This window comes from Delphinapterus leucas, chromosome 1 (genome assembly GCF_059928025.1).
Source record: "Delphinapterus leucas isolate spDelLeu-1000000601 "Yukka" chromosome 1, BTC_Dleu_Yukka2, whole genome shotgun sequence".
Lineage (NCBI taxonomy): Eukaryota > Metazoa > Chordata > Mammalia > Artiodactyla > Monodontidae > Delphinapterus > Delphinapterus leucas.
Genome location: NC_143129.1, coordinates 162,783,633 through 162,797,611, shown reverse-complemented (window position 1 = coordinate 162,797,611; position 13,979 = coordinate 162,783,633).

The following is a 13,979-nucleotide window of genomic DNA, read 5'->3' as shown; positions in this document are numbered from 1 at the left end:
CAGACTTGAGGATATGGGGAGGGGGAAGGGTGAACTGTGACAGGGCGAGAGAGAGGCATGGACATATATACACTAACAGACGTAAGGTAGATAGCTAGTGGGAAGCAACCGCATGGCACAGGGATATCAGCTCGGTGCTTTGTGACCGCCTGGGGGGGTGGGATAGGGAGGGTGGGAGGGAGGGAGACGCAAGAGGGAAGAGATATGGGAACATATGTATATGTATAACTGATTCACTTTGTTATAAAGTAGAAACTAACACACCATTGTAAAGCAATAATACCCCAATAAAGATGTTAAACAAACAAAAGAAAAAGAATTAAAGAAGAAATGAACAGAGATGAACAATACAATAACTAAAATGAAAAATACACTAAAAGGAATACACTAGCAGAATAACTGAGGCAGAAGAACGGATTAGAGACCTGGAAGACAGAATGGTGGAATTCACTGCCACAGAGCAGAATAAAGAAAAAACAATGAAAGGAAATGAAGACAGCCTAAGAGACCTCTGGGACAACACTAAACACAACAACATTTGCATTATAGAGGTCCCAGAAGGAGAAGAGAGAGAGAAAGGACCCGAGAAAATATTTGAAGAGATTATAGTCGAAAACGTCGCTAACATGGGAAAGGAAATAGTCACCCAAGTACAGGAAGTACAGAGAGGCCCAAGCAGGATAAACCCAAGGGGAAACACACTGAGACACAGAGTAATCAAACTGACAAAAATTACAGACAAAGAAAAATTTTTGAAAGCAACAAGGAAAAAATGGCAAATAACATAAAAGGGAACTCTCATAAGGTTAACAGCTGATTTCTCAGCAGAAATTTTACAAACCAGAAGGGAATGGCATGATATATTTAAAGCGATGAAAGGGAAGAACCTACAACCAAGATTACTCTACCCGGCAAGGATCTCATTCAGATTTGATGGAGAAATCAAAAGCTTTACAGACAAGTAAAAGCTAAGAGAATTCAGCACCACCAAACCAGCTCTACAGCAAATGCTAAAGGAACTTCTCTAAGTGGGAAACACAAGAGAAGAAAAGGACCTACAAAAACAAACCCATAACAATTAAGAAAATGGTAATAGGAACATACCTATCGATAATTACCTTAAATGTCAATGGATTAAATGCTCCAACCAAAAGACACAGGCTCACTGAATGGATCAAAAACAAGACCCATATATATGCTGTCTACAAGAGACACAATTCAGACCTAGGGACACATACAGACTGAAAGTAAGGGGATGGAAAAAGATATTCCATGCAAACGGAAATCAAAAGAAAGCTGGAGTAGCAATACTCATACCAGATAAAATAGACTTTAAAATAAAGAATGTTACAAGAGACAAGGAAGGACACTATATAATGATCAAGGGATCAATCCAAGAAGAAAATATAACAATTATAAATATATATGCACCCAACATAGGAGCACCTCAATACATAAGGCAACTGCTAACAGCTATAAAACAGGAAATCGACAGTAACACAATAATAGTGGGGGACTTTAACACCTCACTTACACCAATGGACAGATCATACAAACAGAAAATTAGTAAGGAAATGCAAGCTTTAAATGACACAATAGACCAGATAGATTTAATTGATATTTATGACATTCCATCCAAAAACAGCAGGTTACACTTTCTTCTCAAATGTACATGGAACATTCTCCAGGATAGAACACATCTTGGGTCACAGATCAAGCCTCAGTAAACTTAAGGAAGTTGAAATCATATCAAGCATCTTTTCTGACCACAATGCTATGAGATTAGAAATCAATTACAGGGAAAAAATGTAAAAAACACAAACACATGGAGGCTAAACAATATGTTACTAAATAACCAAGAGATCACTGAAGAAATCAAAGAGGAAATCAAAAATACCTAGAGACAAATTATAAAGAAAACACAATGATCCAAAACCTATGGGATGCAGCAAAAGCAGTTCTAAGAGGGAAGTTTATAGCTATACAAGCCTATCTCAAGAAACAAGAAAAATCTTAAATAAACAATCTAACCTTACACCTAAAGGAACTAGAGAAAGAAGAACAAACAAAACCCAAAGTTAGTAGAAGGAAAGAAATCATAAAAATCAGAGCAGAAGTAAATGAAATAGAAACAAAGAAAACAATAACAAAGATCAATAAAACTACAGGCTGGTTCTTCGAGAAGATAAACAAAATTGATAAACCATTAGCCAGACTCATCAAGAAAAAGAGGGAGACGACTCAAATCAATAAAATTAGAAATGAAAAAGGAGAAGTTACAACAGACACCGCAGAAATACAAAGCATCCCAAGAGACTACTACAAGCAACTCTATGCCAATAAAATGGACAACCTGGAAGAAATGAACAAATTCTTAGAAACGTATAACCTTCCAAGACTGAACCAGGAAGAAATAGAAAATATGAACAGACCGATCACAAGTAATGAAATTGATACTGTGATTAAAAATCTTCCAGCAAACAAAAGTCCAGGACCAGATGGCTTCACAGGTGAATTCTATCAAACAATTAGAGAAGAGCTAACACCCATCCTCCTCAAACTCTTCCAAAAAATTACAGAGGAAAGAACACTCTCAAACTCATTCTATGAGGCCACCATCACCCTGATACCAAAACCAGACAAAGGTACTACAAAAAAGGAAAATTCCAGACCAATAAAACTGATGAACATAGATACAAAAATCATCAACAAAATACTAGCAAACAGAATCCAACAACACATTAAAAGAATCATACACCATGATCAAGTGGGATTTATCCCAGGGATGCAAGGATTCTTCAATATATGCAAATCAATCAATGCGACACACCATATTAACAAACTGAAGAAGAAAAACCATATGATCATCTCAATAGATGCAGAAAAAGCTTTTGACAAAATTCAACACCCATTTATGATAAAAACTCTCCAGAAAGCGGGCATAGAGGGAAGCTACCTCAACGTAGTAAAGGCCATGTACAACAAACCCACAGCAAACATCATTCTCAATGGTGAAAAACTGAAAGCATTTCCTCTAAGATCAGGAACAATACAAGGATGTCCACTCTCACCACTATTATTCAACATAGTTTTGGAAGTCCTGGCCACAGCAATCAGAAAAGAAAAAGAAATAAAAGGAATACAAACTGGAAAAGAAGAAGTAAAACTGTCACTGTTTGCAGATGACATGATACTGTATATAGAGAATCCTAAAGATGCCACCAGAAAACTACTAGAGCTAATCAATGAATTTGGCAAAGTTGCATGATACAAAATTAATGCACAGAAATCCCTTGCATTCCTATACACTAATGATGAAAAATCTGAAAGAAATATTAAGGAAGCACTCCCATTTACAATTGCAACAAAAAGAATAAACTACCTAGGAATAAACCTACCTAGGGAGACAAAAGACCTGTATGCAGAAAACTATAAGACACTGATGAAAGAAATTAAAGTTGATACAAACAGATGGAGAGATATACCATGTTCTTGGATTGGAAGAATGAATATTGTGAGAATGACTATACTACCCAGAGCAATCTACAGATTCAATGCAATCCCTATCAAATTACCAATGGCATTTTTTACAGAACTAGAACAAAAAAATCTTAAAATTTGTATGGAGACACAAAAGACCCCGAATAGCCAAAGCAGTTTTGAGGGGAAAAAAATGGAGCTGGAGGAATCAGACTCCCTGACTTCAGACTATACTACAAAGCTACAGTAATCAAGACAGTATGGTACTGGCACAAAAATAGAAATATAGATCAATGGAACAGGATAGAAAGCCCAGAGATAAACCCACGCACCTATGGTCAACTAATCTATGACAAAGGAGGCAAGGATATATAATGGAGAAAAGACAGTCTCTTCAATAAGTGGTGCTGGGAAAACTGGACAGCTACATGTAAAAGAATGAAATTAGAACACTCCCAAACACCATACACAAAAATAAACTCAGCATTGATTAGAGACCTAAATGTAAGAAAGGATACTATGAAACTCTTAGAGGAAAACATAGGAAGAACACTCTTTGACATAAATCACAGCAAGATCTTTTTTGATCCACCTCCTAGAGTAATGGAAATGAAAACAAAAATAAACAAATGGGACCTAATGAAACTTAAAAGCTTTTGCACAGCAAAGGAGACTACAAACAAAATGAGAAGACAACCCTCAGAATGGTAGAAAATATTTGCAAACAAATCAACAGACAAAGGATTAATCTCCAAAATATATAAAACACTCATGCAGTTCAATATTAAAAAAACAAACAACCCAATCAAAAAATGGGCAGAAGACCTAAACAGACATTTCTCCAAAGAAGACATACAGATGGCCAAGAAGCACATGAAAAGCTGCTCAACATCACTAATTATTAGAGAAATGCAAATCAAAACTACAATGAGGGATCACCTCACACCAGTTAGAATGGGCAGCATCAGAAAATCTACAAACGATAAATGCTGGAGAGGGTGTGGAGAAAAGGGAACCCTCTAGCACTGTTGGTGGGAATGTAAGTTGATACAGCCACTATGGAGAACAGTATGGAGGTTCCTTAAAAAACTAAAAATAGAATTGCCATATGACCCAGCAATCTCACTACTGGGCATATACCCAGAGAAAACCATAATTCAAAAAGACACATACTCCCCAGTGTTCATTGCAGCACTATTTACAACAGCCAGGTCATGGAAGCAACCTAAATGCCCATCGACAGACGAATGGATAAAGATGTGGTACATATATACAATGGAATACTACTCAGTGATAAAAAGGAATGAAATTGGGTCATTTGTAGAGACATGGATGGATCTAGAGACTGTCATACAGAGTGAAATGTCAGAAAGAGAAAAACACAGATCCTATATTAACGCATATATGTGGAACCTAGAAAACTGGTACAGATGAACTGGTTTGCAGGGCAGAAATAGTGACACAGATGTAGAAAACAAATGTATGGACACAAAGGGGGGAAAGTGGTGAAGGGGTGTGGTGTGATGAACTGGGAGATTGGGATTGATATATATACACGAATATGTATAAAATGGATAACTAATAAGAACCTGCTGTATAAAAAAATAAATAAAATTCTAAAAAAAATAAAGAAAATAAACTTATGGTTAACTGGGGGGCACGGGGAGGAGAGGGATACATTGGAAGATTGGGATTGACACATACACACTACTATATATAAAATAGACCAGGTGTCCCCAACCCTCACACTACCAGTCTGTGGCCTGTTAGGAAACGGGCCGCACAGCAGGAGGTGAAGCTTCATCTGTACTTACAGCCGCTCCCCATTGCTCGCATTACTGCCTGAGCTCCACCTCCTGTCAGATCATCGGTAGCATTAGATTCTCATAGGAATGCAAACCCTACTGTGAACTGCGCAGGCGTGGGATCTAGGTTGCGCACTCCTTATGAGAATCTAATGCTTGATGATCTGAGGTGGAGCTGAGGCAGTGATGCTAGCACTGGGGAGCGGCTGCAAATACAGATTATCATTAGCAGAGAGGTTTGACTGCACAGAGACCATAATAAATCAATTGCTTGCAGACTCATATCAAAACCCTATCAGTTGGTGGCAAGTGACAATTAAGCTGCATCTTATGGAGTAGACTGGACATAAGCAACACACTTTGGGTGTCACTGTCTCCCATCGCCCCCAGACGGGACCATCTAGTTGCAGGAAAACAAGCTCAGAGCTCCCACTGATTCTGCATTATGGTGAGTTGTATAATTATTTCATTATATATTACAATGTAGTAATAATAGAAATAAAGTGCACAATAAATGTAATGTGCTTGAATCATCCCGAAAGCACCCCCACCCCCACCCTGGTCCATGGAGAAATTGTCTTCCACGAAACCAGTCCCTGGTGCCAAAAATGTTGGGGACCGCTGAAATAGATAACTAATACGGACCTACTCTATAGCACAGGGAACTCTACTCAATACTCTATAATGGCCTATATGGGAAAAGAATCTTAAAAAGAGTGGATATATGTATTTGTATAACAGATTCACTTTGTTGTACACCTGAAACTAACACAACATTGTAAATCAATTATACCCCCCCCCAAATTTTTTAAATAAAATAAATTGATGTCTGCCCTCCCTACTAGAGGGCAAGCTCTCCGAGGGCAGGAACAGAATATGCCTGGCTTGCCAATGTATCCTCAGGCCCTACACCACACCTGATATACCGTCAAGGGGTAAGAAATATTTGCTGAGATAAAACTGGAATGAAGTGCCATCGTACTAATACCCCCATTGTCCCTCTGCCCCTCCTGTTTGTTTTCCCACCTCTACACCCTGTGATGGGCTCTGCTGGTGTGAATCAAGCCAGCAGCATGAGGCCACTGCAAATTCATGTTCTCCAGTCCAATCTGACTGTCCTCATTCTTCCCTGCTTCGGTCTCTCTGCTGTTGTTCATGCTGGTAGGCTTCTCAACTTTCTCTACTCTCCTTCTAGCCAGTTCCATCTTGTTTTCATTCTACCTCTCCAAGAAATAAAGGCTGCCTGAGAAGAACGCTCTCCCGTCTACAGCCACCAGACCTATAGACCAACCGTATCCACACGGGTCCTCCTCCTTTCCCCCAGCACAGAAAAAGGCGTGAGCCTGCTCCAGCCAAGGCTCTAATCTGCCCCTCACCCCATGCTCAGATGCCCTCCCTCGCCACCCCCTTACTCTCTCCCGTTTCTTCAACCTCTGCTTCTCTCCAGGCTCTCCCAGCATCCAAACATGCTCACCTCTCTCCATCCAAAAAACAAAAACAAAATCCTTCCTTGACCCCCGTCTCCCGCAGCTACCTCCTCATCTCTCTCCTGGCTCTCACAACTGTGCCTCCTGAGTCAGAGGTCTTGGTCTTCATGTACTGACTCGATGTCCTCACCTCCCACTCACTCCCACCAGCTGTGAGCCAGTCTCTGCCCCAGCACTCAGACTTGTCCTTGCCAAGCACACCTAAGAGTCTTTTGCTGCTAAAGCCCAGCAGGGGTTCACAGTCCTCATCTTAAACCATGAGTCATCTTACAGGTTAAACAGCCTTCCTTCTTGAGCCTCTTCCCCTATGTGTCTTGTGCACCCAGGATTCTCCCCTCCCTCTAAACTGGGGTGCTAAAGGTATAATAGGGAAGAACATTTTGTATTCTATTACAAGTTAATCACTAAAGGGATGTTGCCTATAAGCTTAAATTATACATAATGGCCCATCTCTGGGAACCCTGTTACCCAAGTAATGAGCATTAAGCTAAAATACCTTTGTTTAGCTCACAGGAAACATCCTGGCCAGGCCCACCTGTGAATGACTGCAGGGAGGAAGAAATTAACACATCCCCTACGGTGGCTGATGGGAACCAGGAAGTGTTTGACTTTTCTCCTTCCCCTTCTGGTATAAAAGAAGCCTGAGCTCTAACTCAAGCAAGATGGTTCTTTGGGGCATGAGCCCACCATCTTCCTCAGTTTGCTGGCTTTCTGAAAAAAGTCGTTATCCCTTGCCCCAACAACTCTCAATTATTGGCCTGCGTGGAGCGAGCAGTATGAGCTTAGACTCGGTAACAAAAGCGACTATCAACATATGCATCCTGGCCCCCTGACCTCAGAGTGCTCCAAGTGGGGCCATTCAGGTGTCTTCTCCGGGTTACTTGAATCCTTCCTAAAGGAAGCATGTAGCAGCAAAACCTGGGGAGGTGTGTGCTCAGGTTGCTGCAGGCCATGAGCAAAAGCCTTGTGCAGGGGCTTCCCTGGTGGCGCAGTGGTTAAGAATCCGCCTGCCAGTGCTGGGGACACGGGTTCTAGCCCTGGTCTGGGAAGATCCCACATGCCGCGGAGCAAGTAAGCCCGTGCGCCGCAACTACTGAGCCTGCGCTCTAGAGCTCACGAGCCACAACTACTGAGGCTGCATGCCACAACTACTGAAGCCCACACACCTAGAGCCTGTGCTCCGCAACAAGAGAAGCCACCGCAGTGAGAAGCCCACGCACTGCAACAAAGAGCAGCCCCCGCTCGCCACAACTAGAGAAAGCCCACGCACAACAACAAAGACGCAATGCAACCAAAAATAAATAATAAATAAATTTTAAAAATTAAAAAAAAAATCCTTGTTGCAGAAGCCCGTCCGTACGAGGAGAGAGGAAGCCAGCAGTCCCGGAGGAGCAGAGGGAGGCAAGCAGGAGAGACATCCTAGAAAGCAGACCTGACTTGGGCCAGGTGCTGGTGGGGTCCCAAGGTACCCCTGCCCTTCCCACGTTTCTGCAAACCAATCAATTCCCCTTTGTGCCCAAACTAACTCAAGGTGGGTTTCTGTCATTTGCAATCCAGGGTGCCGACTAATACACCCAGGCTTCTAGGACACCACTCTTCCAGCTTTCCTGCTATTCCAGCCACTCCCCCTCAATCTCCTTCACCTGCCCACTTGGTTGGGGAGGTCCTCAGGGCTCTGTCCCAGGCCATCCATCCGCAATCCTCAGCCCTCCCTGGGTGAACTCGTCCTCCCCCATGGCCTTCATTACCATCTGGACACCACTGACTCCCAAACCCATATTTCCATCCCCTTTTTCTTTTTCCTTCATTTTTTTAATTGTGATAAAATATATACAAAATGAAATTACCATTTTAATCATTTTAAGTGTAAAACTGAATAGTGTTAATTACATTCACAAGGTGTACAACCGTCACTACTATTTCCAGAACTTTTTCATCACTTCTGAAAAAAAGTCTATACCCATTAAACACTAACCCCCACCCACCCTTCCACCTAGCCCCTGGTAACCTCTGACAACTTACTGTCTCTATGAATTCACCTATTCTAGATATTTCATATAAGTGAAATTATACGATATTTGTCCTTTGTGTCTGGTGTATTTCACTTAGCATAATGTTTTCAAGATTCATCCATGTTGTAGCATGTATCAGAACTTGATTCCTTTTTATGGCTAAATAATATTCTATTGTATGGATAGACTACATTTTGTTCATCCATTCTTCCTTTGATGGACATTCAGGTTGTTTTCAAACGCTGGCTATTGTGAACAGTGCTGCTATGAACATTCATGCACAGGTATTTGAGTCCCTGTTCCCAGATATTTCAGGTATACACCTAGGCGGGAACTTGCTGGGTCAAGTGGTAATTCTATGCTTAACTTTCTGAGTAACCACCAAGCTGTTTTCTTCAGCGGCTGCACCGTTTTGCATTTGCACTAGCAAAGCACGAGAGTTCCCAGTGTTCTTCTCTTTCCCGAGGCCCAGACAACTGCCTCCGGACATCCACATGCGTGTTGTCCCACAGGGAGCTCAGACCACCTGGCAGGGCATTTGGATGCAGAGGACAGTTTGGCTGTACAGAAACAACCATTCCTGAGCCACGCCCCAGCCCTGAGGACCTGGGAGAGGCCATGTGTTGGGCTTCCGGTGAGGCTCAGGGATGGAGAGGCAAACGGGGCAAAACTGTCTTCTACATGCTTGCATTGCAAGAAAGGGTTTTTACAGCCATGTCAGAACATCCCGATGGCCCCTGTCAAAGTGGCTGCAAGGGAATATCATTTACAAACACAAGTATCATTTAGCAAACTCCAGGCACAAGCCCCCCCACCACCATTTTCTTCTTCCCCATCCTGTCTGTTCCTCTTGTGCTCCCAGCTCAGCTAATGGCGAACCACCTACACAGGTGCCAAGATCATGACCTCCCCAGTTCGCAGGAACAGTGAGTTCAGGAAACACAGTCCTGCAGCCCAGACCCAGTCCAGGCTCTAGTCCCCGGTGCCCAGTGCCCATCACCTAGTTGGCCCAGGACCAAGGCTCCAGAACCTCCCACACCGCAGGTGGCTGGTTGGCTTCAGGCATATTGCACACGCCGCACCCCAGGCTGGCTTCTCTGGCCACCCTGATGCCCAAGCAAAGAGCTTCCTCCCATCCAGAAGGACAGCAGTGGCTGGATGAGGACAGACAGACTCAGCCAGACACACAGCCCACCTGACCCTTGAATTCCAGGGATTTGGGCCTGGTGGCACGAAGAAAGGGAGACAGACAAGGCTCGGTCAGTAAAGGCTTCCTGGAGGAGGGCAGGCAGTCAGGGAGAGACTTCTGGAGGGTTGGAGGGTGGGAGGCTAAGCTGGAAGGGGCTGATTAAACAGCTGCTATGTGCTGGCCTGGGACAGGAGCTTACTGTGCTTGAGGGTGCCATTCGCTCATTTGGTGAGTACTTTTGTCCACAAAGCGCCAGGCACTGTTTCAGGCATTGGGAATACACTAGTGGACGCAACAGACAAAGATGACTGTAGATTCTAGTGATGGGGAGACAATTAACAAGAAGCATAAGCAAAATATAAAATACGCTACATGATTCTAGTGCTAAGGAGAAAGATAAAGCAGGAAGGGGTGGAAGGAGCCCGGGGACGGGAACTGCAATTTGAATGGGGAGGCCAGGCAAGGTGAGGGGGCAAGCCAGGCAGAGGTTTGGGGGAAAGTGTGTCGGCTAGAAGGAAGGGCAAGTTCACAGGTGCTGAGGCTACGGAAGACCCAGTGTGGACCCAGGACAGCAAGGAAGTCAATGAGGCAGAGTAGGGGGAGAGTCAAGAGGTGTGGAATATGAGGCCAGAGCACACTGGTGAGGCTGAGAAGGACCAGCTCACATAGGGTCCTAAAAGCCATCCTGATGCCTTTGGCTGTCACTATGAGTGAGCAGGAAGCCTGTGGAGCATTTCTAGCAATAGATAGATAGGGCAAGGAATAAAGCAGGGTGACCAGCTGTAAGGCTATTGCAGTGATGCAGGAAAGAAATGATTCGTGACTTTAATGTTACCAGAATAACACTAATGGAGTCAGTGAGTAGTGTCCGGATTCTGAAAATAATCTGAAAGTAGAGACAAAATAATTCAGTGACATTGAAAGTATGGGCTCTTTGAGCCCAAGCCGCCCGTTCTCCTTGCTCAGACCTTGCAATAAACCTTTCTCTGCTCCAAAGTCAAGAAAGAAAGAGAGGAGAGAGAGAGAGAGAGAGAGAGAGAGAGAGAGAGAGGGAGGGAGAAAGGAAGAAATAGAGAGAGAAAGAAAGAGAGAGAGAGAGAAAGGAAGGAAGGAAGGGAGGGAGGGAGGAAAGAAGAAAGGAGAGACAGAGAGAAAGAAAAAGAAAGAAAGAAAGAGAGAGTGAAAAAGAAAGAACGGAAGGAAGGAAGAAAGAAAGAAAGAAAGAAAGAGAAAGGAAGGAAGGAAGAAAGAGTGGAAGGAAGGAAGGGAGGAAATAGAAAAGAAAGGGAAAGAAAAGAAGAGAAGAGAAAAGAAAAATGATTCACTGCCATTGAATGTGAGGTATGAGAAAAATGAGTCAACATGACTCTGTATGGGGCCTGAACAGGTAGATGAGTAACACTGCTGTTTACTCCGGGAGTACACGAGTAGAGAAGGTGGAGAGGAATCTAAGGAGTAGGTTGCTAGATAGAATACAGGACACCCAGTGAAATTCCAATTTCAGATAAAAAACAACAAATTTTTTTTTTTAGTTTTAAGTATGTCTCATGGACTATGTGAAACTTAAATTTAACTGAGTGTCCTGGGTTTGGTTTTTCGTTTTTGCTTTTGTTTTGCTTCATTTCTAAATCTGGCAATCCTATTAAGAAGATGAATTTGGGACGTGAGAAGTTTGCGATACCTGCTAGACGTCCTGAGGGATAGGTTGAGTGGCAGCTGCATACAGGGGTCTGGAGTTCAGGTAAAAGGTCTGGGCTGGAGATAAGTATTTAGGAGTTGTCAGCCTAACTTTGATATTTTGAACCCTGAGAGGGATGGCATTACCAAGGGAGTGAGTGAGGACAGAGAAGGAGTCCTAGGACTAAGCCCCCGGGCACCCCAATATTTAGAGGTCAGGGAGATCAGGGGGAACCAGCAAAGGAGACCTAGAAAGAAAGACCAGAAAAGAAGGTGAAAAGTCAGGGGATGTGATGTGTTGGCCGCCAAACGCTGCTGGGAGTGCAGGGAAAGATAAGGGTTGAAACTTGACTGTGGGATTTAGCTGCGGGAACCTTGGCAAGAGAGGTGTAGGTGGACTATATGGAGCAAAAGCCTGATTAGAGTTCCAGAGAGAAAGTAAAAGGAAGCGAGGAATCAAGACAACTCATCCGAGAAGTTTTGCTATAAAGGAATGGAAAGAAACGAGGCAGATGCTGGAAGATGTGGGGTCAAGGGGCTTTTGTTTGTTAAGATAGAGAAATACCAGAGTATCTATTGTCATGGGAAAGACCCGGTAAAGAGCAAAAGGGTGGGACTTCCCTGGTGGTCCAGTGGTTGGGAGTCCACCTGCCAATGCAGGGGACACGGGTTCGAGCCCTGGTCCGAGAAGATCCCACATACCGCGGAACAACTAAGCCCGTGTGCCACAACTACTGAGCCCGCGCGCCTAGAGCCTGTGCTCCGCAACAAAGAGAAGACACCGCTGAGAAGCCCGCGCACCGCAACAAAGAGTAGCCCCCACTCGCCGCAACTAGAGAAAGCCCACGCACCGCAACGAAGACCCAATGCAGCCAAAAAATAAATAAATAAATTTTAAAAATAAAAAAACAATTTTTTAAAAGAGCAAAAGGGTGATGACATGGCGTGAGGTCTGGGGGTGGTGAGAAGGGGTGGGATCCCAGGACACATGTAGAATGACTGAATCCTGACTTCAACTCAGAAAAGTCCTGGATTACCTCTATCTGAGGATACAGCTGGGCAGAAGTTCCAGGTCCCTTGGGATGTCTTGGAAGGAAAGCAACATTCTAGCCCAGATCCTGGGGCATCTCTTCCTACCCACAGCCCCAGACACACTGCAGCAGGACTGGAAAGGCCCCATGCTTCCGCCAACCTGCTTTCCAGAGGATTCTGCCTGCCCCATCTCTGTGCTCAAAGGTAGAAAGGGCCTTCAGGCCCAGGAGAGGGCCCAGGTCCCTGCCGTGTGTGCACACACACACACACACACAAACACAAGAAAATCCCAGCAGGAGAGGGAAGCCCTTGCCCGAGGCCTGGGCAGAGTTTCAGACACAGGGGCTCTTGCTTGGGAGCAAGACCAGCTGGGCCAAGGTCTGAGCAGGAAGAACACAGTGGCAGGCTTCAGGCCTGCAGCCCCAGAGAGCAGGTGCAGGCCCTGAAGGGAGTGGGATGGCCGGGGCATCTGCTAAGCCCTGGTGCAACACAGTCCTGCCCTGAGGCGGGAGGATGGCCTAGATGGCCTCCCACATACTCGCCTGCTCAGGAAGCAGAAACTCGGAGTGGGCCAACAGGGCCTGGGGGTCCTCAGAGCCTTTTCCTGGAATGGGGACTCTTCCAGCTCACTCCAGAAAAAGCAAAGGCCGGTTGTTGGGGGCGCTGCCTGATGTCAGGAATGAGTGGTGGCATCTGGCAAGGTCGGAGTGATAGGGAAACCGTGTACCTCAGATTGGGACTTGTGAACCCACGTGCCGGGACTCGAACCCGGACAAAACCCACAGTCTTCCAACTGAGATCACACACCTGGTTTCAGGACTTAATGAAGCTCAGGTTTTTGATGTCTCATGGCAGAAAGAATTCAGTGAGAGACAAAGTGATCGGTAAGAAGTGGATTTATTTAGAGAGAAACACACTCCACAGAGTGTGGGCCATCTCAGAAAGGGAGAAAGGCCTCAGGGTATGCGGGTGTCAGTTTTTATAGGGGTGGGTGATTTCATAGGCTAATGAGTGGGAGGAGTATTCCAGCTATTACAGGAAGGGGCGGGGATCTCCAGGAATTGGGCCACCGCCTACTTTTTGATCCTTATGGTCGGCCTTGGAGCTGTCATGGCGCCTGTGGGTGTGTCATTTAGTGTGCTGACGTGTTACAGTGAGCGTATACTGAGGCTCGAGGTCTAGTGGAAGTAGACTTGTCCGCCATCTTGGACCCATTTGGTTCTAATCAGTTTATGTCATGGCCTCAGGCTATGTCATTCTTTCACATGTTGTGCCCTGCCCCCTCCCCTCCTGTTTC